General features: G+C 51.4%; 1 protein-coding gene across 1 annotated transcript in view; it reads left to right on the top strand.

Annotated features, from left to right (window-relative positions):
• Positions 1-25,374, top strand: part of LOC122383274 (probable G-protein coupled receptor No9) — an 82,037-nt gene that overhangs the window by 26,503 nt on the left and 30,160 nt on the right. Inside the window, exon 2 of the mRNA XM_043369549.1 lies at positions 15,769-15,824. The gene's annotated coding sequence lies outside the window, so the exon portion shown is untranslated. The remainder of the gene's footprint in view (positions 1-15,768; positions 15,825-25,374) is intronic.

Genomic DNA, 25,374 nt, shown 5'->3' with positions numbered 1-25,374 from the left:
GATCTGGCCACAGACTGACCAATCTGGTACTGAAACTTTGACCGATCTGGCCACCGACTGACCAATCTGGTACTGACCCGCTGACCGATCTGCGGACTGACCAATCTGGCAGCCGGCTGACTCCGCGGCCGCTGACCGATCTGGCCACCGACCGACCAATCTGGCCGCCGACTGACCGATCTGGCACTGACCCGCTGACCGATCTGGCCACAGACTGACCAATCCGGTACTGTGCTGCAGGCCGAGCAGATTCCGGACCGCTGACCGATCTGGTACTGACCACTGACCGATCTTATACTGATCCGCTGACTGACCTTGAAGATACCGATCTAGCAACGACTCGCTGACCGAACTGATGCCGACCCACAGACCAATCCGACCACCGCCCGTCGACCGGCCTGGCCACAACAGAGCGAGCAGTTAATTTGGTTGGCCGGCGCGCGTCCAGCCGTCGTCGACTCGCGAGCGTGCCTCGTGCGACGACAAACAGCTATCGCGGGGAAAGTTGGAAAATTAGAGGGCCGGACCAAAGGTCAAACGTCAGACGCGGCTGGCCGGACAGGTGTTTGTTGTGTTCAAGGTCAAGAGTGGGAGTTAAATGGTCAGGCGAGGTCAATGATCTGCAAAATGCAGCTAGATGATTGGGCGTTTAGAGACCTTTGAGGACGATCGTTTCTTGTTTTCCAGTCCAGTCGATAAAGCGTGTAAGGATTTTTATTTGCCTTTGATCTCTGCCGCGTAAACACAAAAATGAAATTGCATTATAAAAGTTGATCCATATTTCGGCAAGCCCATCAATAAGCTTGCTACCTCACATCGTGATGTTTGTATCAAACATGCTCCTATTATCGATAATTTGGTTTAAGTCTATCGATATTCTCACTAAAGCTCATATCCGGCGAACAGGCTGGGTTGTTTATGAAGGGGTCAAGCTGAGCTGCGGTGTATTCCATCGGGCCGTCCGCTGTCGGCTTTCCCACCCGACCGCGGCGTTATAGCGGCGGCGTTTCCACGGCGCACCACGCCGCGGGTCACGGGCCGGCCTGGGGGCTCCGCGGGTCACGGGCCGGCCTGGGGGCTCCGCGGGTCACGGGCCGGCCTGGGGGTTCCGCGGGTCACGGGCCGGCCTGCGGGCCTCCGTGGGGCTCGTGACGGCGACGGGCCGTCAGCCGGTGTGTCGGGTCGGCCCCAGACCAGCCCCGGTGTGTCGGGTCGCCTTACACCAGCCCCGGTGTGTCGGGTGGCCTTACACCAGCCCCCGGTGTCAGGTCAACCCACCCCCACCGACAGCGCCGACCTCTCAAGGTCGGCTAAATCTGGCCTTGTAGCCAGGCGCTGGAGTGGTGGTAGGTAGGCACTTACCGAGCAACGCCAAATGACTTCCATAGTCACCACTACCAGTGGCCAACGCCCAGCGCAGGGTGGTGAGACAAGGACGACCATCAATCTTGATGATGGCTGCAAGAGTCGTGCTCCGGCGGGGGTCCCAATCCATCTGGGTAGGCGCGTTTCCCTCTTCCGGCTCCTTTTTTTGCAGCTGGCGCGGTTGGTGGCGCACCCTTCCACATGACTGTCCACTAGTTGTTAACGGTCCATTTCCCTGAGGGCTGCGGTTGGCCGGCGTGGCCTGGGATGAGCGCACTGATTGCCGCGGTGGCCCCCGCCCAGACGACCGTCTCGCGGAGCCAGTGCCGACCGTCTGTCATAGCCTGACTGACACTCCTGACCGTCAGGGGCGGGTGATTTTTTTCTTCTTCTTGATTTGGTTCTGTGGGAAGACGCATTTATCTAGTCGGCTGGCTGAATTTATGTCCATGGGCTCTATATAAGATGAAACGAAGAAACTTTCTAACCGGTGATGGTGTATTCGCTAAAATGGTAAATAATATACGCGTACATGTGACTGCATTGCATTGAATTGCACTCTTCGTTTATGTATCATACTTTGTGAGTCTCCGTCTCATTGTAGTTGATTTGTTCATCTTGCGTCTCATACGATTAAATCTATCTCTAGTATATTCAAAACTCATTTCTCCCCACCACTCTGACAACCATCTGCCGTTTTCATCTCTCATCCGCCGTCCATCGCCTGCCGTATATGTCATATGCTGTCCGTCATCTGCCGTATGCCGTATGCCATCTCCGCTGTATGTCGTATGTCATCCCGTAACTGCGGTGCGCGCTCTCGCTCATTCTGCGGCGGGTGACCGGAAGCGGTGCCGGTGGCAGCAGGGGTGGTGGCTGCCGGCGCGGCTGGCCGGCCGCCAGCTCCGCTCCCCGATGGACATGTCGGCCGGATGACGGGCTGCAGCCAGGGCCGGGTGTCCTCTCTCCCTGCCGACGGACGGACGACGGCGTGCACCGTCAGCGGCCGATAGCGGCACCGCCGCTCGTTAGAGCCGCGCGACATCGAAACTCGCTCAGAGGAAGGGGCTGCATGCCCGCCGGCCGGCCGAACGAGCCGAGCTCAGCGGCGCAGAGCGCCTCGGGGGAGGGGGCGTCCCCTGTCCCGTCTCAGAAGACCTCAACTCGGCACACCCGACATCGAGTTTGAAGCTGGTGCCGGGCCCAGACAGGACATCGGTCAATCAGGGAATTGGAGTAGCAGAGGATTTTACAGGTCACTGTGCATCGGCCCGCCCGTACTGCTCCCACACGTCTAGGGCAGTGGTACGGACGGTTGTACTTGCAACTTGACCGCAGGTTGTTCTGATTGCGACTCCTCTGTACCCATACCAGCTTGTGCTGCACCGCGCTGAGCTACCAGCTCTGTTTAGTTCGGTACGATTAATGACCATGTTTCTGACACCATGCTCATGAAGTTTCGACGAGACTATGACGTCACTAGACCGGGCGGAACGCGTTTTTTCTAATGAGGCTTGCGCAAACGAAGCATTCCCCTGGTTACTTTCGACAAGCACTCTTCGAGATTCGTCAACAAACATGGGAGAAGACAACTTTACGGCGAGGCACAGCTTCAAAGCTCGCCATCCAAACACACCGTCGAAATACGGCCGCATGTAAAGGAGGCCGACGGAGGCAGTCGGGGTGGCGCTGCGGCGTTTCCTTCCGTCCTCCGCTCGACACCCACTCGGCGGAAATAACACGCGGCAGGCCACGAGTCCTCTGAAATGGATTTAGATCGCTATCTTTGAGCGGCTGCGGGCCGCGCGACTCTGCGGATGGCCTGAGAGAGGCTTTGGAGTAGCTAGTGGCGACTGCGGCGCAAGGGGAACCCCGGGCAGCCGTGACACAGACAGAGACGGACGAAAGCCGACCGATATGGAGGAGGCTGGAGCTGCGAGATACGACTGATGGAAGCTGGGGCGGCCAGATATAGCTGACGGAAGCAAGAATGACCAGATATGATTAAAAGAAGTCTGATGATGCCTCCCGAGTCCTGCAAATATACCTACCAACTGAAAGTGTCAGAAATAAGCACAGTCGCGACTCGCGAGGGAAGCACGGGCGAATACGAATGATGTCCACATCACCCCTTTAAAGAGCCAGTGAGACGGTGACCAGCATTCGAGTCTGCGTGCCTGCCGCGCCAGCTGGGAGCCCGTCTGTGCGACGGCTGCGACGCGTCGTTTCCGTAGCGTCGCCTCCTCCGTCGCGGAGAGATCTGACGGCGTGCCAGAAGCGGGCCGATGACGTAACGCGATCGATATGGCCCGCCCCGCATGACCGCTTCGTTTGTGTGTTTGTGTGTATGCATGGTGTGTCAAAAGTGGAAATAGCCGGTGCGCCGTCTGGCAACCCGGCAGCCCGCCGCCATAGGGAAGTTCATGCTTTTTGTCGCTTTTTCGCTCCCTATGAGTCACTTGATCTAATTAGAGCTTAACTAGGAACGAGGCGGGTCACTTGGACGTATTCGGGAGCCGAATACGGTGTTTTGGAGCCAATACCTGGGAAACCCTACCCGCCCAATGCGAGTTTTTAAGAGTCTGCATGCCCAAATTAACGTTGAGCGCGGCCGTTTTCGGTCGGTTTACCCCGACCTTGTGGCGAAATCGCCTTATTTATTCAACCAGGGTGGGCTAATTCGCTTAACTAGGAATGAGGCGTTGAAGAGAACTATTCAAGGAATAGAGCTGTGCAAAAATATTTGTTGTATTGTTAAAACTGTATCCGCCCTCGAACGATAAATATTGTTGACCCATCAGAAACACATCACCTGGAATGCGTTTGGACTTGGCTGGATCTAATATTAGCGAGTATCTGCTAATGCAGTTTCTTGGCTTACATAGTACGCACACAAGCATACATACTTCCTGCCCTTGGTTATTCCTCACTTGAATGAAAATTTTGCTATAATAACTATTCCAAGCAGTTAACAGGTTTTAGTGCAGTGCCAATTCGGAACCGTTCAGCGCCGCCAGTCTCCCAGGCGACGCGTGACGGCTGCCGCCGGCCGCCGCGCCGCCGCTCTGGCAGGGTGTTTGACTTCATGTCTCTGTTGCTAGAAAAGTTGTGGACCGATTTACTTGATTCTTGCATGAAAAGATCCGCCATTCAATTCTTAGCAGATAACGAAAATTTGACGTCAATTGCACGATCCGCTGCCCATATTGTGGTACTGCCATCTATTGACAAGGCTGGCGAACTAAAGCCGGGCGGCTATTTCCACTTTTGACACACCATGGTGTGTGCGGGATGGAGGTCCTCCCTCAGGAACCAGAGATGGGCTCTTCCTCCTATTAGTATACGATTGTCCGATTTGACCCCGGATAAATTCTAACAATCTTTCATGGTAAACGAATTATGTTCCTCTTAATTTTGAAGCATATCCAAATATGACTTGTTGATCCAAGAATTTTTAAATGGCAGCTTCTTTAGGAATAATTAAATTTAAGTGCTTGCTAATGGCTATTTGGCAAGTATTTGGGCTTAAAATGTGTGTGTGTGTGTTTTTTGTTTTTTTTTTACAATACATACCAACACCTGTCACGATAACCAAAGGACGATTACCACGACCCATTGCGACACCCTCTTCCAATGAGGACTGTTATTGTTTCTGTTTCTGTTACTAGCGGCCATTAGCCAGTAATATGCCGATTCAAATGCCCCTCCCGGTTACACTGCGGTAGGTAGAGCAGCTGGTGCACGCGGTGCGCCGTCTGCAGTGGAGCGGTAGAGCGCGTCACGTTGTGGAGACAGCCCCTGTGCAGGAGGCTGCGCTTGACAGAAGGCGACTACATCAAACACCAGTGATGCGGACGTCTAACGAGAACAATATCCCTCCAGGCTCCACCAAGTTACACAGGTACTAAAATAAACAATATCGATTTCCTCGTGAGGTCATTGTTTGACATGGATCCTGTCCATACAGCATGGGATGATAAAAACTGCGACAGACACGTTTCTCTTCGGCCTGGGCGCGTGGATCTAGTCTTCAAGTTTCAGGTTCGGCGATGGGTGGTCGCATCGGTCAGGAGTCGATGTGGTATGTGGCTATGTGCTCTTCTAAAGGTCAGGAGTCGATGCGATATGCTCTTTCAAACCGATATCTGCCCTTGTTGGAGATATTCATCGAGCCTAGAGGAGATATTCATCGAGCCGCCAGAGCCTGCGATGCCTCTCACACTGTCCAGATACGGTCATGACGGCGTCCCTGTGTCATGGACCACTCCAGTGAAATAACCCAGGTCAGGGTACTCTGTTCGGAACTTCCAACTTCACAAGGAAAACTCAATAGAGCCCAGAATATATAGCCGCCCATAAGAGAACTGAGTGAAAGATATGACTCTAGCAGTGCGGTACGGGAGCTGGGATCCTGTGACGGCCGCAGTCGTGACCCCGGTGCGTCCCCAGACTCTCTGGGAGCCGAGGTCGTCCCCGGACTCACAGAGAGCCCAGTCGGTCCCAGACAGTGATCTGACGAGGATGATCGGCCGTGTGTCGAACGTGACCGGAGTGAGGTACGTCCGAGCCGCGCCGCCGCCGGATGCCCAGACCAATTACTGTCCCGAATCGCCCCCTCCCCGGCTCTCCCCTGCCGACGCCGGATCGGCCGCGCCGCGGGGATTCGGCGAACGCCGATACGTCGGCGGCGTCGGCGGCTCGCTGAGCGACGAGTTTGCTCGCGAGCGTGCCCCGCTGCTGTGAGCGGGGCCAATTGTCCGCCGCCGGCGATCATGTGGTGCGACGGCACACCGCGGGTACGCCGCCGAGCTGACCGGTCACAGCGGAGTCGGGGGAGAGCACCCACTGCCCACTAGTGGTGCCAATCGGAACTTGAATCTTCGGAATTCCGATTTTGTCCAATGTCCAATTCGGAATTCGGTTGGACAATGACAGCAGGCTTTGGACAACTTTGGACAATAGCTTGCTACACCTCAACATTTTTATAAAGTAATCGTGTTTAACATTGACTGGCTATTAGAAAGCTTAGCTTTCGATATGATTAACACTTTTGAGCTGGTAACGATACATTAACCCGCGACCGCCTGGGGGGGGGGGGTCGGATCCGACCCCCCCCCTCCGTTTTTCTTGAATAACTCATGAACCGCTTGAGCTATCAACTTGAAACTTCGCATACCTTCTCCCCCATCAATTTGACGTCTCCTGTGCAATTTTTAAGAAAAAAATTTCAAAATTTTTTGAGAAATATCGATTTTAGTGATGTAACTACATGGCGTTTTCAGTCAAAAAATGGTAAATGTTTAAAAAATCGCCAAAAATCGAGGTTTTAGGCAAATTGCAAATTAAGGACATGAAAAGACGCAGCTCAACGGGTTCTTTAAAATGGCTATCTCGGATTTTCCATAAAATGCGTTTTTCACCCCTAAAAATTCAAAAAACTATATTTTTTGGAAAACAGCTAATAAAATCCAAAATTTTGAGAATTTCCAGAAAACCGGAATATATGCTTTAGAGCTCTATTAGAACATTAGATGTCCCAAATTTCAACTTTCTATCTTGATTTTTGACCCCCAAATTGTAAAAAAATAGCTCCAACATGCATAGGGCATGGTGACGTCATAAGCATTTTCGCGAATTAGAGGCACTTCTGAACATCGCATGTGAAAACAAATGGCACCACTAGATTTCTGGGACAAAGCTCGTGTAGAAAAGTGCATTTTATGTCAAAAATAAAAAGTTGAAAAAATGACTTTTTTTCTTAGCCCTCGTTTAGTTATGTATGGTATAAACGATTTTTTATGCTTTCAATGCACACTTATCACCAGCACAGTGACTTGGGGTCACATATAACCATTACCATCGGATTTGGCGTGAAAAATAAGCCATAAAACATGTGTCGCACGCCCATGTAGCAGAAAGTGAAAACCGTGACCTTTCGTGACCTGACCTGACCTTGACCCGTACTTAGTATGACCCCTATACGCACATGGTACCTTCACTAGGTCTTTGAGGTCATTTGTGGTGAGTTTCGAGCAGCAGCTATCGATTCCGCTGTCCGTAAGCCTAATCATGCAAAACCCCTGAATTTGACCTTTGACCTGACCTTGACCCGAAAGTTGACCTCAATCTTAAAATCTTAAGAGTGCTTTGGGAAGGTCTCGTAGAGACCTTTCGAACGCCGCCTCGCGGGGCTCGATACGACCATTGGTTCTCGAGATAACAGGGGGGGGGGGGTCGGATCCGACCCCCCCAGGCTGATGTGGGTACGGAAATAGCCCAGGCGGTGCCGGGTTAAAAGCAAATTAAATAACGGTGTTGGGTGTAAACTATTGCGTAGATGTCGGACATCTTTGGACAAATGGCTGGCTTGGACATTTTTGGACGGACAGTCGACGTAAGTATTGGACATTGGACGGACATTGGACGTACGTTTTCTGAAATTGACACCACTACTGCCCACCCACCGGCAGCGGGGGTGATACGAGTAGTACGGCGGCCCTCGGCGGCGCTTGGCGCGATGGTCGGCCCTAGCGGCTGTCTGCCGTCCCGTCCGTCACCTTCGCCACCCGTGCGGTCCGAGTGGCGATCGCCGATCGCTCCGCGCTGACTCAGCGGCCGGTTAATGCACAATTCATACCGGGTGGCCGGCCAGAGACGGCGGCGGGCGCGCGGCGCGATTGAGTTTCGTCAGGCGCTGGTGCCGTCACCACTGGAGGTGGTCGACAGACGCTCTCCGTATGCATGGTATCATTGATATCCAGCACCTCCTCATTCAGGGGCGCCCTTCAAACCTGACCACCGAGGGGCTGCAGAGGTGCACACAGCAGAGATTCAAAACTGGGAACTCGCCGGGCGGGAGACGCTCCGGCTACTGAGCGCTACGAGTAGATCGCCGGCTATTTCCTCGATCGGTCGTATGTCTTGATAGAGTGTCTGAGTCTTCGGCAGGCTCTAAGTGCGCCGACGGTCGCGGTAAGCGGGCGGATCCGGCTATCGGCGTATCTACAGCGCGCCTGATGTCGCTATAAAGGGCCCGCGCCACCGGCGCGTACGGTGGGGTGCGCCGCTCGGCGGCAAAGGAAGCCAGAGACAGCCGCCGGCCAAGGCTATTGTAAGACATCAACGTGTTCATGTTCCCTGTCGCTCAGCTAGGTTCATTGAATTCAGTGCTCGTTCTCAGGAATCATGTAAGCTAAGTTGCGACGAGTTTAGCGACACATTGTTATGTTCACTGTAGGCAGTCGCAGATTCAATCCTTTCAAATATTTTGCTGATTTGAATATTCGATATCCGTCACCAGCCGCCTCTGCAACTGCTCAGTCAGAAAGATCATCAGCTCCCCAACATTTAGACAATCATGGAACAAATTTGAGCCCCATCTATCACTACCAGATTTTGAAACCACAAAAATAAAAGCACTGGCACAAATTCCGAATCATCCGAAGATATTCTTCCGAGAACATCGCTGCATACATCTGCTCTGTTTTTATCAAATAGAGATTTGCGAAATTATGCGTGAATATTTCCCTTCATAGATATTCTAGCAACGTCTCTGACGCACATCATAATCCTATAAAAAGAATATCAGATGCAAGAAATGTATGAATACCAAGAAAGGAAACAAATAAGGAACGTAAATAAAGCATATGCTGCAGTGTTGGGGCACATCCTTCTATTGTGCGGTGATAACATCTGTAATTGAAGGGTCGCTCGGACTCGACTATGTTGAATACCGGATCCGCGTGGATTCCGGATGTGTCCGAGAAAGAGACTGCATTGTCGTCACAAGGCATGCGCTTATCGGCGAACACATAGCCACTGCAGAGAATACTGATGTTATCCAAGAATATACATCTGATATTGCCCTCGAAGCTCATCCTATTGTATAAATCTTTCTTAATTGAACTGCTGTCATCGGTATTAGCAGCATACTGGTTATGTCTGGCAGTCTGGGGCAGTGCCTTCCTTTCAGTAGCAAAGACAGGGATGCAGCAATATTTATATAATATATTAGCGTCTGCGTACCTACATGATTCTGTGTGTGCTCAATCCCTCCCATGTGACATATGCCGTGTGGCAGCCCCGCCGCGGTCTGTCGGTACGCTCCCGTGGGCCTCTGATTTGGTCCCCGGGAGGGCTGTCGTCCACTATCGACTGTCGCCGGCCAGACTACCCCTCTCCGCGCGCGCGGCGGCCCGTGTGGGCGGCCGCCGGCAGAAAACAGCCGGCGCCACCGCACCGAGACCGTATACAACGGACGGCGATGAACACGTATTGCGCCAGCGGCGGCGGCGACAAACACGGGCTGGCGGCTGTCGCCGGTCCGGACCCGGGCGCTGCTGGTCGCCGGTCCGGACCCGGGCGCTGCTGGTCGCCGCACCGGACCCGGGCGCTGCTGGTCGCCGGTCCGGACCCGGGCGCTGCCGGTCGCCGGTCCGGACCCGGGCGCTGCTGGTCGCCGGTCCGGACCCGGGCGCTGCTGGTCGCCGGTCCGGACCCGGGCGCTGCCGGTCGCCGGACCGGCTTTTGTATGTACGATTATTTGAAACAGGATGAAAGGTGATGGGTTATTATAATTTATCATCAATAATGCGAACCGTGCTATCTAAGTTGGCTAATCAATGCGGTATGACTCGATAATGATGTCAATCGCCTAGCTGTATAATGGGATATCTAAATGGTAATCTATACGCAGAAATAACCTACTCCCTGCCGGATGTGATTACATTTGGTTCCATTGAACAGCGCTGTTTTGTAGGTCTATTCTTACGGTCCTGCAGTGCACCAGTACCACTAGCAGTGCTGATGTTTTGTGATGACCACAGAGCCATTAGCGACAGCCGCAGCAAGGCAGATCTTATTGAGCTGGCAACATTTCTATATAAGGATAGATCTGATTGGGCTAGCAACAAGTCTTTGACGACGTCAGACACACTGACACGACCAACGGAATCCGCCGTCTATTCTTACGTCAATCTCATCAGACGCGAGCGGCCGGGGGACGTCTTCAGTCGGCGGTCACTACCGGCGCCGAGGTGGTTGCCAGGCGCGGTCCAACGTCCCCCTTCCTTTCTGGTTTCTTTCTTTTCCCTTTACTTCAATTGGTATAGTCACCGACTGTCAGTATTTTTAACCTACTTGATTGTAAGTGCGCAGAAGCTTCAAATGTTTTTATGTCTCTATCCAAAAGTTCTTATGGGCCCACATCAGACTTGTAAACGACTCAAATTTTTTTTTGAGTCGATTCTTTGTTTGAGTCTGGAAATTTGAATCGATTCATCAAACGACTCATGATGTTAAATTTGATTGATTCGAATCAACTCATGACTCATCAAGTTCCTCGATAAAATGATTCGAATCAACTCATGACTCGAGCAACTAGCCAACGGAATGATTCGAATCAACTCATGACTCACACATTTTGATGAATCGATTCAAATCAACTCATGACTCACACGACATTTTTATTGAACTTATTTCATTCAACCCATGACTCACTATAGGCATTTGTTGATTATTTGACTCAAAGCTATGATAAAATGAATATGCCGCATACCACAATTGTATTAAGCAGCATAGTAGCCTTGACCAAAGATTCAAGCAGCTACCTAGTAGGACTAGGTACATAGGTACCTACTTTGGCAAACATGGTTGATGCAGTTTCCAGTTCCTAAGTCCCAATTCCACTTTTGAATTCTAATATTCCTGCAGATTGGGCTACCTATTCTGTAGCATACTGGTCACTGGTCAGTCTTGCTTCAATTTCTTATCTTGTCACCTACAACAAAGCGAACAAGTTCTAACTGCAAGCAGTCCAGAAAATACTTCAAATGTTTGTACACATCACTTCCATTCAGTTTGCTGTACACACCCAACAATATTTTGGGCTGTAGAAATCAAATACCAATAACATATGAGGTAAGTATGACTGAAATCCATTTATAATGGACACAAATCCAATTGAAGCAAGGCTGACCAGTTGCAAATCTTACCTGCCTTTTCAAAGACATTGACATACCAATTACCAAAGTCACTGTGCCCACCGGAAATCGCAGTTCATGTCTGATACCCATGGCCTTGGTTTGATATTTAAATGCATTTCATAACTCAATCAGCTTTGAAATTATTTCTATCTGTATGAAATGAATCTAAGGCATTCTCCAGAAGCCGTGATATTGAACAGATTTTTAGCCAACTGGCGCCGCATGGTGGCGCTAGCAGAGCGTATAACACTAGCGCTCTACTAGCGCCATCATACGGCAACAGCTGGCAAATAACTGAGTCAATACCAATGCCATTCTCCAAGGCCAATGATTCCGTGTTGATATGAAAACGGCGCATTTGAGCGTCATATATGCTAAGCCTTACGCACGCTAATCTACTGCATAAAGGTACCAATTTTGGAACACGATCGGGAAGAGGACAAAGTCTCCACTCTAGCACATACTAAACGCCTAATGACATTGATACAAAGACCCCGAATGCTTTGACGAGTAAATGTGCATCAGGAACGGATTTTCCTACTTGCTCATCATAGTGATACGTTTGTAATACGCAATTACTCTTTTCATGGATCCCAGCTCAAAGACGCTAAGATCAAAATCAGGTCAGTCCCAGAAACTTTGGTTTTTATTCTATATCTACTAAGTACTAACGTAACAACAAATTGTAGTTTGTTTTCTACGTTAATGAATTGGCACTAAGTCATGATCGCCATAGAGATCTTATATACATGATCGCAACCTTGCGGTACTTCAATGCCATTTCGATTTTGCAGTACTTTAACGCCAACAAAATTTTGCAGTGTTTTAACGCCTGTTTTGTCTTGCTATTGGTGTCGACATTTCTGGCGGACGTTACAGTTTTATGTTTCTCTATTTTGATTTTGATTTTCTGGTTTGGGACGTTATATAGTTGATATTTGAAGGACTTATGTATTCCATTCTAAAAACGAATATCTTTTACCAAGAATATTAGCAAAGGTATCAGTATATTTATCTTGTTCCATGTTTGATGTTAGGTTCTGACTGATGAAGTCACTGCTCCATGGATCCCCAGTTCACATCATGTTTAGCAGCTGTAGTAAAAGGGGCTTGGGTGAGCATGAAATTCATTGTTCTTCTTACGCCTTATATTATTAAATATGACCTGAATCTGGTTCTAAAATACAAACTATGAAGCGAAGTGAAATGACCATGGCATGAGTGTTTTACTTTGCACCACAAGGTTGCTCAATTGGAAAGAAAATATTTTCTTCTTGCACAGTACACAATTTTCCAAATGAATTTCGGGAACGGGTCCATCTGGTTCCAATGCTGACCTAGACCGGGTCTGACCGGTTCTGGAAATGTGCCAGTCAGACTGGGTCTGGGTCCGGGTCCCAAAATTTTCCAGTTTTGCCACCTCTAGTACCTAGGTACCAACTGCCAAATGCTTTTGGCTCATTAGGCGCCTGTGCCTGAGCCTCTGAGGCTCTTGTAAGTCTGAAATATGGAGTTAAGTGATGGCTAAAGCTGAGGGGGTGATCTAGCATTGATTATTAGGGTGTTGATGGTGACTTGTAAACGACTCAAATTTTTTTTGAGTCGATTCTTTGTTTGAGTCTGAAAATTTGAATCGATTCATCAAATGACTCATGATGTTAAATTTAATTGATTCGAATCAACTCATGACTCATCAAGTTCCTCGATGAAGTGATTCGAATCAACTCATGACTCATCGAAAAACGGTTTGATTCTGAGTCGATTCACGAATCAACTCAGAGTCGTTTACAAGTCTGGCCCACATACCCAAAGATATCATGTCTTTTATACGATCGTCAGTTTGATGATACCAAAGCTGTATTGGACAGATGACGGCTCAATCATTTTCGCTTTGCGCTGCCGGTGACCATATTTGGTGCGCACGGCAGCGCTTAGAGGCTTCATTTGGCTGATCCGCCGTTAACCTTTGAAGAAACACGTCATGCATGGCGCCGCGGTGCGACAAAGTGGAGCTCCGCTACCGACCAGCGCGGAGGCTCGTTGGGTCGGGGTCGGTCAGTTTTTCTCCCTCTGCCACCCATTGTTCTCCAGGTGGGCCGCGTCGACCGCTTGTCGGCCGGGTCACGCGTGTTTCCGTCGCGGAGCATGTTTGCGCATTTGTAGAAACACGCTACTTGACTCGAGTGAGAACCAACACAAGTGGCCCGCGGATACTATAATTAGTTAACTTAACATTCCATAAAAACAGCGGTGCTTCCACTCAAACATTGACATTGCGGATGTTTTAAAGTAGTTTACTTTAAAAGAACAAGGGGGTATTCTAGCATCACAGGTGTGGATTTCGTCCTTGGGAAGAGTGTTACTATGTTGAACGACTGATTTAATTTCAGTTTCAACTTTCATCTGCCATGTTCTGCATCTTTGCCTCGGTTTCTCATCCCATTCTCATCGCATATCGCACCCATAAGAAATGCACAGCCAATGCGTTTTCGCCTGAGTGTTGTATCATTCAGAAGCAGCCGGGAGTACGTTTCAGTTCTCACTAATCAGCCTAGTTCGAGAATTCCAATAAGGATGATGGCAAGAACGCCATGGTTGCCTCAGAAAACATTCTGTTTTATTGCCAATCATCTTACTGATATGCTAATTTCCCGTGCGGACAGGTTCAACACCAAGTTAATCACAGACTAGCATGCAACAAGCATGCTCTATGAACCAGGCGCCTCGTCTCACATGCTGCTGCGGTCGGATTGCTGGCGTGCCTGCTGTGTGTCGGCTCGGCCTCTGCGGCGACCGCGGCTGGCAGCGGCTCGTGCCCAAACCGGCGAGCTGCACCTGCTCACGAGCCCGTGCACCATGACATCACGGGCCGGGGCGCACCGGATTTTTGCCGCAGACAACATCGGCTCGAATGTCATTCAGAGCCCAGTCCATCACTAGCAACAGAGGCGCCGGCGGATAAATCACAGCGGCCCTGCACTGTCATGAATGGACGGCCGCTGTATGTCCGAACTGCTGACTCAGAAACGAGCTCAGCCGCGAGGTGCACCATGGTCAGACATTGATCGAGCCCCACCATGCGCCTGTGACCTTCTAGAGCGATTCTATTACTAAACGGCGATTGTGTATAGTCTGAAATGACCGCTGATTGACTAACCCGCGCCCTGGTGGGGGGGGGGGCTATTTTTTGCCCCCCCCTCCAGACTTTTCGATATATCTCCAGAACCACTGCGCCGATCGTCACCAAACTTTCAGTACCCTCCCGGACATCAATTTTACACATTGTGACCAAAAATTTTTCCAAAGGCTATGATAGGTTGGCCGGAAATGACGTCAGAGTGACGTCATGTTCTGCCGTTTTCGACTCAAAAAAGGGTTTCGCGGGAAGAGCTGCCAGGCCTATAGCTTTGCAAATACAGAAAAATGATACAAACATAAAAGCTGTAGAATGAACAGGGCTACAAAACTGCTATCTCGGATTTTTGAAATTTTTGGATTTTGACCCCCAAAAATAAAAAAATAGATTTTTTGAATATAATAGCCAAAAAATCCAAAAAGTTTTTCGAATTTCGAAAAAAACCGGAATAAATGTGATAGTCCTTACCACCTTCTATCTACATACCAAATTTGAGATCGATACCTCTTTTTTTGGCCAAGTTATAGCGAAAAAACTGTTCAAAATTGATGACGTCAAATTTTCAAACTCAATTTTCAGCAATTCTAGACCTCGTAGCGCAAAACAAAGACCACCATTAGACTCCCCGTGACGAGCTGCATCGAATCAATACCCATTTTATGCAAAAATATCAACTTTGAAATTTGACCTTTTTTGACCTGACCTTGACCTGACCTCCACCAGAAAGTGACCTAAACCGTACCTGATGGTCTTATAACCAACACCATTGAGTTGGAAATGAAAAACTGGCCATAAAACATGCATCGCATAACCTTGTAAAGTTGGGTTCATGTGGTGACCCTTGGTGACCTTTGGTGACCTGACCTGTGACCTGACCTGGTATGACCAGTGACCTCTAACAGCAACATATCTACTAGGCAACTGACGCCCTATCGCTGATTCCCGACAAAATGCGTTTTTCTCGGTGTTATAGCGCATTCCCTAGAAGACCCGTGAACGGTGAAACATTTCATCTTTGACCTGACCTGTGACGTCATCGGTGACCCCGAGGTCAATAAAATTTGGTTTCCTTCGACAAATTTGACAGGCCTTTTGAACGCCGTTTGAATTTTTCGGATCTGTCCAGTAGTTTCGGAGATACGAGGGGGGGGCAAAAAATAGCCCCCCCCCCCCCCACCAGGTCGCGTTATAAACAGACCCCACCAGGGCGCGGGCTAAAATGACTGAAGGTCCTTCATTGATCAGGGCTAGGGTTCGTGTTTCAACGTTTTTCTTCTTTTCCAGGGCTTCATGGGACAACAATCTATGTGATTTTAAGTGGAACGCATCACATATCAAAGGTGAGGCTGTCTTCTAGCGTCTAGCTCGTTGACATAATAGCTATGCATTTATTGCCATTTGTTAGACACCGATTGAACTTATATGAGATGGTCTATTCTGTACAGCATTACTTAAACGTCGCGCTTGACTTGACCTCACTGACCTACCGCTGACCCCGGAGGTCGGTGCTGACCTGCTGCTGACCCTGGCGGTCGGCGCTGAGCTGTCGCTGACCCCGCTGACCCCGGCGCGGCGCGGTCGGCGCTGACTTGCTGCTGGCCCCTCCATGACCTGCCGCTGACCCTGGCAGTTGACGCTGACCTGCCACTGACCCTGGTGACCTGATGACCCCAGTGACCCGCTGCTGACCCTCTTGACCCGCTGCTAACCCCGGCGGTCGGCGCTGACCAGTTTTAGATCAATAAGCGCCGACGGCTCTGCCCGGTGTCCGCGACCACCCGGTGTAAGCACTATGGGTAACTGATGGCCCGTGCAGCCGCCGGCCGGCTCAGAAGCCACGCGACAACAGCAGTTTATCTTAACTCCGGCTGAATGATTTACGCGTGACAGTCGCCATTTGCCGGCGACTTTCCCGCGCCGCCCTGCAGTGACATGCACATTGCACAGCAGACCTCTAGCAGCTTGCCGCGAACAGCTTACGACACCATATCGAGGACAGATGGTAGGGCTTCCTCACTGACTAGAAACCGTGCGGTCAAACAAAACAGGAAGAGGCCACCTGCCTCACACTGCTCCACCATCCGTGTGTACCGGAGTGTGTACCGCTCAGCATGCACCTGTCCCTGTCTCGGCCCCCGTCCGGTGCCTACCGCGTCCTTCACTGGGGGGCGGAGCGGGCACGTCACTCTGTCCTGCCGCCCCCGCCGGCCGGCCGGCACCTCATCTATGCCGCCCACCGGCCCTGCGCTGCCCGACGAGCTATCAGCGTGACCAGAAGGCCAGCAGTGCCCCACCAGCCCCTCTGTGCATTCTAAAGTGGCGCGCGTGCACGGTAACGGCACTTGTTGCGCCACAATCGCCGCAAGTTGGCCGGCCAGTGACGTCACAAACGGCCGGCGGCGAGCGGCCGGACTCGGTAGCTGATTTGTGCGCTGACTTATATGGGATGGAGGTGCGAGTTTTAGGGCGGCTCTGACTCGGCTGATTCGCCGAGCCGGTCCGTGTCGGATTGCTGGAACCGGAGAAACGTTTCGCAAGTGACTGCTGAGACGACGGCAAATGTATTTGAAGTGTGCGTGTCGGCACTTCTTGAGCTCATCTGGAAGAGAAGCTATCGTTAAATGGAGTGCGTGACTGCAGGTGCCCAAAGTGTCTATCAAATGGCCTCGAAATGAACATCAAAGGGGCCGATATAAGTTATTGATGCCTTTTTGACAGCCGTTCAAGAGAAAATTATTATCTATGAACGGATGTAAGCAAGCACCAAAGTTAAATCGGGGGCTTGCACTTACAGGGTAATAAATGCATAACAAGATAAGCAGTTAGCAATGATGTGTTTCTTGTTAGTGGTACCATTAAAGTGGTAGGGTACTCAGCAATTCTACAGACACTGGGGATTGAGTGGGTTCTTGGTAAATGGCGGGGCCCGAGCACAGGGGAACCGCTCGGACCTACCGACTGCGGGTACAGCCCGGGTGCTGTCTGTCTGGCTGCTGGTCGGCACGCCTCAGTCAGCTGTGACAGAATGCCCAGCCCAGAAAGGAAGCACACCGAGTGCATCTAATCAGCGTCCTGCATGTCAATGGCACACTGCAGCAGGCCCCACATTCCAGCACGGTACCTCGGCCGTGTCCACGCTCATCTCTGACTTCACGCTTCTAAATCGAATATTTTTATTTTTATTATATCCGCCATGATGAATAGACCAGAGTCTAATAATGGCAGGTACCAAACTTGGTTATGGTTTGCATTTAGTAACGCCTGCAATACATCGCTGGTATCAGATGAACGCTTACACCGTGTGCTCATGGCGAGAAATGTGAGCAATAAATATTAATATGGTCACTTCTTACATCATGTGCCGTGTATTTAACAGATTATATACCATGCAGTAGGTGCCAGGTTGTTGTACCCAAGGCCGTTGTACCTATTCAGTAGGCGCTGTAGGCTCTAATTTTCACTTAACCTGTCACCTGGTATGAGTTAGTTGAATCTATTAATTAATTGAAGTAGGTTCCGAATAAATACTATGAAGTGCAAATCAGACCTATAACAGATAAATAGAAAATCAAGTATCGTCTTTTTGCGAATATCCAAGTAAAAGTTCACCGGCGACGTTTCTGAGATGGTTGCACTTTGTACAGATTTTCTTTGTGGGAATTTCAGCCTTTCACCTATCCGTTCAGGTTACAAGGCCAGTAGCAATACAGAAGCTGGCCCAGATGAAAAACATAGACTATAATTATCACTTTTCTATGCAGATTGATCCCCTTCAGTAGAACGGAATGGACGGATAAATGCAGCTAACCCGGTAATGTATTCGCGCCTGCATGCCTGCAGGACGTGTAGGTGTGTGCCAGGGCCGGCAGGGTGACCGGGTGCAACTGCTAGTAGTCAGATGGTATCGAGCTGTTAATCTGCTCACAACACCGTTCGGGCGAGACGCTGGAATGTGCAGGGTGGCTGGAGCTCCCCCAATGGGAGTCGCGGGGGCTCGGGAAGTGAATGGCCGGGTTTCACTGCATTATGTCGTGCTCGTGTTCTATCTCGGTGACTGGTGAGCTATCCTGCCTGGGCTCTACCGGGCTAGTTGCCCAGCATTAATCCATCAGCGGTGCGATAGGAGTCGCTCTTATCCTTTCACGCCAGTCAGCGAGACCAGAGCCAATGAGACACGGGTTCGGTGAGACAGGGCGCTATGCTCCCACCCAACCCATGGCCTCTTTCCTTTCTTATATCGCGGCGCAGTTCGACCTGACCTGTCTCGGTCCCTGTCTCGGGCGGCGGCGGGGCCAGTCCGGTAATCGGCGCCCCAGCGCGGCGGAGGTGTCGACAGGGCGGCTCTGGCCGGCGCCGATACTCAGTGATTAATCGTGCGATCAGGAGCGCAGTCCTGCTGAGCCAGCCGCGGCACCGCGCCGCTCAGGGCGGCCGCACCGCCGCGCCGGACCGCCGCCGGATGGACGACGGGGGTGGGTGGGTGGTGGACAGAAGGTGGGTGGACGGAGCGGACGGCGGGGAACGCTGGGGAATCGCGAATGGTCAGGTGGTGGTGGACAGTGAGAGATGGTCAGTGGCGCTGGGAAGCGGTGGGGCTCATGGAAGGCCTTTTTTCTTTCCATGTTTGGACCCAGACCGACTCCACTGTATTGGGCGCTTCCCGTGTCAAGCATGCGTCCGGCTCTGGCAGACACAATTAAAGATTGAAATAGTCTATAGCCGTCCGTTCCCGGTACTGTGGGGCGCCGTGTTTGTCTCTGCCGACTGCCGCTCAGGCGGAGGGAATGCTGCGGCCGGCCCCGCGGCGGTGCCGGCCGAGCGACTCTCTCAGCGCCGCCGCCGAGCCGGCTCCGGTGACGCCGCTGACGACACGCCATCCGTCACTCGCCGCCGACGTGACGTGACGTCACGGGGCGTGACGGGCGGCGTGACGGCCGCCCCCTCACGGGCCGACTCCGCCCCGGCCAGCTGGGCACTCCAATCGCTCCTGAGCGGCTCCGCCCCGCGCGGCCCCCGACCTGCCCTCTCAACTCCGCGCACTCCGCCCTTCTGAACTCTCCCACGCCCAGGTCCCGCCCGCCAGTCACCAGGGCCGAGCCCGGTCTCATAGTCCACCTCTTCCCCTCTTCCCCTCTCTCTCTCTTCCGCTCTCGTTTCTCCTAGTCTTCGCACTGTAAAGCCATGCGGAACAGTCTACCTCCTAGGCGTTACACGTAGTGACATCTAGGGGAAGAACTGTCAGTTTGAGGGATTCCGTCCAGCTCGCCACCGATCTGCCCTCGGAACGATGCTATTTTACCTTCATTTATCTATGATGAAACAATTCAGAATCATGGAAACGCTTAAGTTAATTTATTTGCCCAATCACAGTATATCTGTATCTAAACATCTTTTCAACGTTATGCCATGTATTATGCGGAGCAAAGCGGCTCGGTCCCGGACCTCTTTCCACGTTGAGGACCTGCTGGGACTTTTCAGCTGACAAGTGACGTGTGAGCACGTGACATCACACCTCTCCTTATTTCACGCTGCGGCTGAGGTAATGGCCGTCTTAGCCGCCTTATCACTGATGTATCAGACAGGCGCTCAATGGAGACCGGCGGCGGCACGGCTCAATTTACGCCGCAGCAGCGACTGACAGCCGGCCGGCTGGAAGCCGACGGCGCATATGACTAATGCTTCGTCATGCATAATGCAATAATATAGGTGCTAGCACATTCTTTTTCTTACATCAGCGCATCTGTAAGGGAGGGAATCGCTGGGTTTTATCAGATACGGTAGTCTCTGAGGTATTTCCTCAGGTACTAATCAGGTAAATACATAGGTATACAACACAATGAACTTTCGAGGAGTAGACAGCTAAGCGCGTCAGTACATAGCCCGTATGTTTTCGGCGCGCTTTGCAAGCTGATACGGTGCTATTGACTAATACCATCCTGCCTCGGCCCGGCGCGGCGACGGCTAGGTGATAAACGTTGATGTCGTCCATAGTTGCATACAGTCGTTGCCGCCACAAATTAAAACGTTGCTGTGGCCGGGTTTGTTTATTCTGCGGCCAGTGTCGTGTTTCAGCCGGGTGGCTGTGGCCGGTCGGCTCCGTGCCGGCTCTGGTAGCCCACTGAGGGACGGCCCGCCGCCGGCCCACAAATTGCCCGCGGACAGCGACCCGGCTGGCCCGCCCGGCCCGCCGAGGGGTGTGGGCACGGGCCGCCGCCGGGGCTCCCCGCTGCACCGCCGCCGGCTCATGTGCATTGCTAATGGGCGGCGGCGCGGCCAACCGGCGCTGTTGGTCGTGATCGGGTCGGGCAGGTGCGCTGACGTGTGCCCGCCCCGAAGAGAGACGGCTTCAGCGGCCCGGGACCTCCCGACAATGCCGTCCGACGGCCGTCCATATAGAGGAATCCAGCCGGTCCGCCGGCCTGAGCCACCAGTCCATCGGCATCGGTAATTTGTGGGGTGACCTTTTAAATGCTACCCTTGCCTGACTTGGGATATGTTGTAAATGTCAAAGTAAATCAAAATATTTTATGGCATGTCAAGATACTGTGGAAAGTGTCATATGAGTTTCTGTCTTCATCCTGCTTTTCCTTCTATCACTCGTGTTTCTTTCGACAGCTGGCGCCATCCAGCAACAGATACTAGGACAGCTTGATTTTGAGAGAGGAGAAGAGCAAAAGAGATGAAAGAGGTAGAGGGAGGGAGAGAGAGAGAGAGAGAGAGAGAGAGGGAAGGAGGAGGGAAAGAAAGGTACAGGGGGAGAGAGTGACGAAACCAAACTCAATTTATTCCGCTGCCTAATCTAGTCAAGGATCATTTGCAGGTTGTCCAAAGATATTCTAAGTTGTAGTCGACGTCATATGAGACATTACTCATTTCTGCTGGCGTATCCTGTTGCATCAGTGATGGTTTATAAACAGGCTCAGTCAGGGACGGACGGCACAGAGGCTGCAGGGCCACCTCCGCCGTCAAACAGCGGCGCCTGGGTCCGCGGCTGGGGACCGGCGGGGCCTTCTGTCTGCCAACACTGTCCGCTGTCCCGTCTGACCGGACCTGTCCGGCCGGCTACTGTCCTGTCTGGTAAGGCTGTGTGGATATCGGCAGTGCTCGGCCGGCGGCTGTCTGGTCCGATGATTCCGTCCGGCTCGACCCCGGCCAGGAGTCTGGACGCCACTCTGCGCTGCCGCTGGTCCGTCTGACCGCCGACTCTAGGGAAAGGTCAGATGTTTACGGCTCCGTTGGCGACACATTTGGCGCTGATGAGTCGCCGTGACGCAACTGCGGCGTCCGGCGCGAAATTCACTGTCGCTGCCGCTATCACCACCGCCGCTACCGTCGCCGCCGCTATCACCACCGCCGCTATCACCACCGCCGCTACCGTCGCCGCCGCACCACCGCCGCTATCACCACCGCCGCACCACTGCCGCTATCACCACCGCCGCACCACTGCCGCTGTCACCACCGCCGCTACCGTCGCCGCCGCTGCCGAGGTCGCTCGTCCACGGCGAGGAGGCGAGCAGTGTCAGTGTTGTCAGACGACACAACAGGAGGCCGTCCGACCCAAGATACCTATAAGAAACAGGTAGATCCGATGTTTGAAAGTAAAGCCCCAGTCACAAATTTGACGCACCTGTGACATTTCCTGACACCCACGTGACTATTGTATTAACTTTTGTGTTTTGCGACGTTTTGACCTTATTTAAAGTACCATGAAAGCTCAAAATGTATGATTAATGTTGTTTAAAGCAGCATTTTAGTAATTTTGTTTGTAAATTATCGATAAGCTGCTTATAGCAGGTCACGTGATTGCTACCAGATTATGTGCTCAGAAAGCATCTTTTCAACTTCGATTTTGAACAATTTTTACCTCCTTTGAGGCCAAATGATGGACGGTTTGAGGCACACGATGAAATGCTGAATCTATTGATGCCAAAATTTGTTCGCTTTTTGCATTTTTAGACTAGTATATCCTGGCTCAAACTTTGACCAATTTGTGTGTAAACCCTATGGTGAAGGGAAAACTTCAAGCCCAGCAGGCGTCATTACAGTGCTACCAAATCGTGTTTGGTGGGGGTCGGTCCGACCCTCCGTGCTGATTGGTCGACTGTGTGCCGACCAAATGTCAAACGGAGACGGCCGAGATCAGGTCGCTCCTCTTTCGGAAGAGCAATGCTAACGATCTTTCGGAGAAGATTTGTTCAGCTTTCAGCCAGCCGAGTTTCGCTGTCAAACTGAAAACCTGTTGCTCTCTGTCGGCGTGTTATTCGATGTTCAGCAGCGGAGCGGCCCTGTCGGTGGCGGTGTGACCGTCGCGCGGTCTCGGGGCCGGCTGACGGTGCCGCCGACTGTGCCAGTCACACAGACTGTGTCAGGTGACAGGTCAGGCTGCGGGCCGCAGTCTGCCAGCAGTGGGCCGTCACCGGAGACCTGTTGTGCGCCGCTGGGTAACGACCAGCGCCTGTTCTCCCGTTCACATACCGATCCGCACCGCGCCAAACGAGGGAACGGCTCGGCTGACATCCCGTGCCCTGTGGTTTCTCCACTCCTCTGACTGTGGATGGCAAATCACCCATTGATGCTCAAGTATACCGGGTGTCCCAAAAGTAAGGTCATGATTTAAAACTTAAATATCTCGAGAAGTAAGAGTCCGAATCACTTCCAATTTTAACACGTGCAAGGTACATCCATAAAATTATTTTCTTGCATGCTTAAACCATTTTTGATCATAACTACACCGAGCAGTAGGCATAAAACTGAGAAGGTCGAAATTCAACTCTTAGAGAGGGTCCGTCATTAAAACAAAGGGTAAATATCGCCCAGTTTTCGGCCCTAAGCAGACCCTATCAGCTCGCCCTATCTCTGAACTCATGCATAGTTTCGCCTCAACCGGTAAAACGTCAGAAAAAAAGGTATAATGTACGCACAGGGCATGTATACTTAGCCACCTGTGCTTCGAGGTCCTGAGGACGACAGCGGGAATCGGGTGACAATAAATCAAGAGAGGTGGCCGAGGCCCGAGAGTCCTCCCAGTGGTTCTTCCGCTCGTCGCAACGCAGCTGTGCCGACACCATCAGCCAGCAGTGGTTTCAGCAGGATGGAGACTATGCTTGCACCGTCCTGAAGATCATGCATTGTCTCCGAGAGTGCAGATGTGAGATCCCGTAATTTTCAGTCAGGGCAACGCCATTGAATGGCCTCCGCGGTCACCTGACGTTACACCTTCATATTTTTATTCTCTGGATACACGACAGAAAGATTGTCTTTCAGGACAACCCAACGAGCCGGGAAGAACTAAATAATGACCCCTTCGAGCAAACATAGGCGGCATCTCACCAGAGAATCGCTCCAGAATAGTGGAGGAAGTCAAACGTAGTCTATTCATGCACGCGGCCCGAAATGGTAGCCATGTAGAAAAGCAGCAAATGTGGGGCTACGAGCCAATGTATTGACTCATATGTATGTCAGAATAAAATTTTATAAAATGCTGTTTCATATGATGTCCTATTTATATTTATCCATCGCGTATTTTTGGCAGTGTGGCCAAAACAAATGATGACCTTACTTTTGGGACACCCATTGCACTATCCGCATCGGTCTAATGCAATGGAGATAGATCGCAAAATGTTAACGGGATCTTTACTGAAGAGCATGCCGTTTACATCGCATGTATTCTCACTATTCCCATTGTTTATAGATGCCTAGTTGGTCAAGGAACTTGCCGATACATACGATGCTCCTCGAAACGCGCAACATAAAATACACAATCGGATCCTTTGAATGACTTAGCACTGTACCTTGTCAAGTGTGGTACTGGTGAGCACATGCATCTCAATTTCTGGCAGGTGTTAAATCGTAATTTAATGTCATCTTCCTTTGATGGTAAAATCCAATTATTTCCTGTCAACCTGGGAATGTATGGGTCAGTAAAAAGCCGTTACAGATCCAACTTCGTCGACCATAAAGTGTAAGGTGGTTGCAATGCGTCACCTTAACAATGCATCACTTTCAGAACTAGATTTTGTGTGCACTGCTTATGAAGCATGTAAAGTAATACCATTGGTAAATGATGAAATTGTCTTAGATTAATTTACCGTTATATTTTCGACCAGTTCTATCGCTGGAACGTAAGCATCACATGTTTGATCAGGCAGAATTTTATTTGTTTAATGTATCACTTCGAGCCTTTTAATGGGCTCTGAGAACGCTAAACGCATTCCGATATCTCAGTCATCAATCATTGATGCTTGGATAAATGATGCACGGGTATTACGAATCTTATTTTAGTTCGAGTGCAACAGGGCTATAACAAACGTCTACAAAAGTGTAGCTTATTTATCAACAGTATATGCAAATGTACCAACACCAATATAAATATCGTTAGTAGTTCCGCAACCGAGTTGATGGGGGAAGGGGATTGGACTAGTTATTCTATTTGTAGCAGCCGCATACGCCTCTGCGCATATCATGAGAATAGCTGCACCTCAGCTAAGCGAATTCTCGTCTCTTTTGACCCTGCTTGTAACCGGTAGATCCAGTGCTCAGCTAATATCGGAGCTGCGCAACTTTTAGCGAGTACCGGTGATCCGTGGAACAGGCCGCTTGGGCCGATTTGCGTCCTCCTCGGATCGTGCCCGTCGCGGCGGCGGCCGCTCTCGGGGCGGTTCATCGGATACGACGGCCCTTGGCTGCCGGGCTCAGAGCTGTCAACAGCTTCCGAGCCGCAGCCGCCGCGGCGCTCGCCGCTCAGGGAGGATTGGGCCCGTGGCCGGCGCGCAGTGGCCGTCTTTTGTCCGCCGATCGAGGTCGCCGGGGCCGGGCTGTCTGCCGGGCGCCGGAGCCGGGCTGTCTGCCGGGCGCCGGGGCCGGGCTGTCTGCCGGGCGCCGGGGCCGGGG

The sequence above is a fragment of the Amphibalanus amphitrite genome, unplaced genomic scaffold (genome assembly GCF_019059575.1).
Source record: "Amphibalanus amphitrite isolate SeventyFive unplaced genomic scaffold, NRLGWU_Aamphi_draft 000159F_arrow, whole genome shotgun sequence".
Lineage (NCBI taxonomy): Eukaryota > Metazoa > Arthropoda > Thecostraca > Balanomorpha > Balanidae > Amphibalanus > Amphibalanus amphitrite.
Note: the sequence above shows the minus strand (reverse complement) of the source record. Positions and strands in the feature narration are given on the sequence as shown.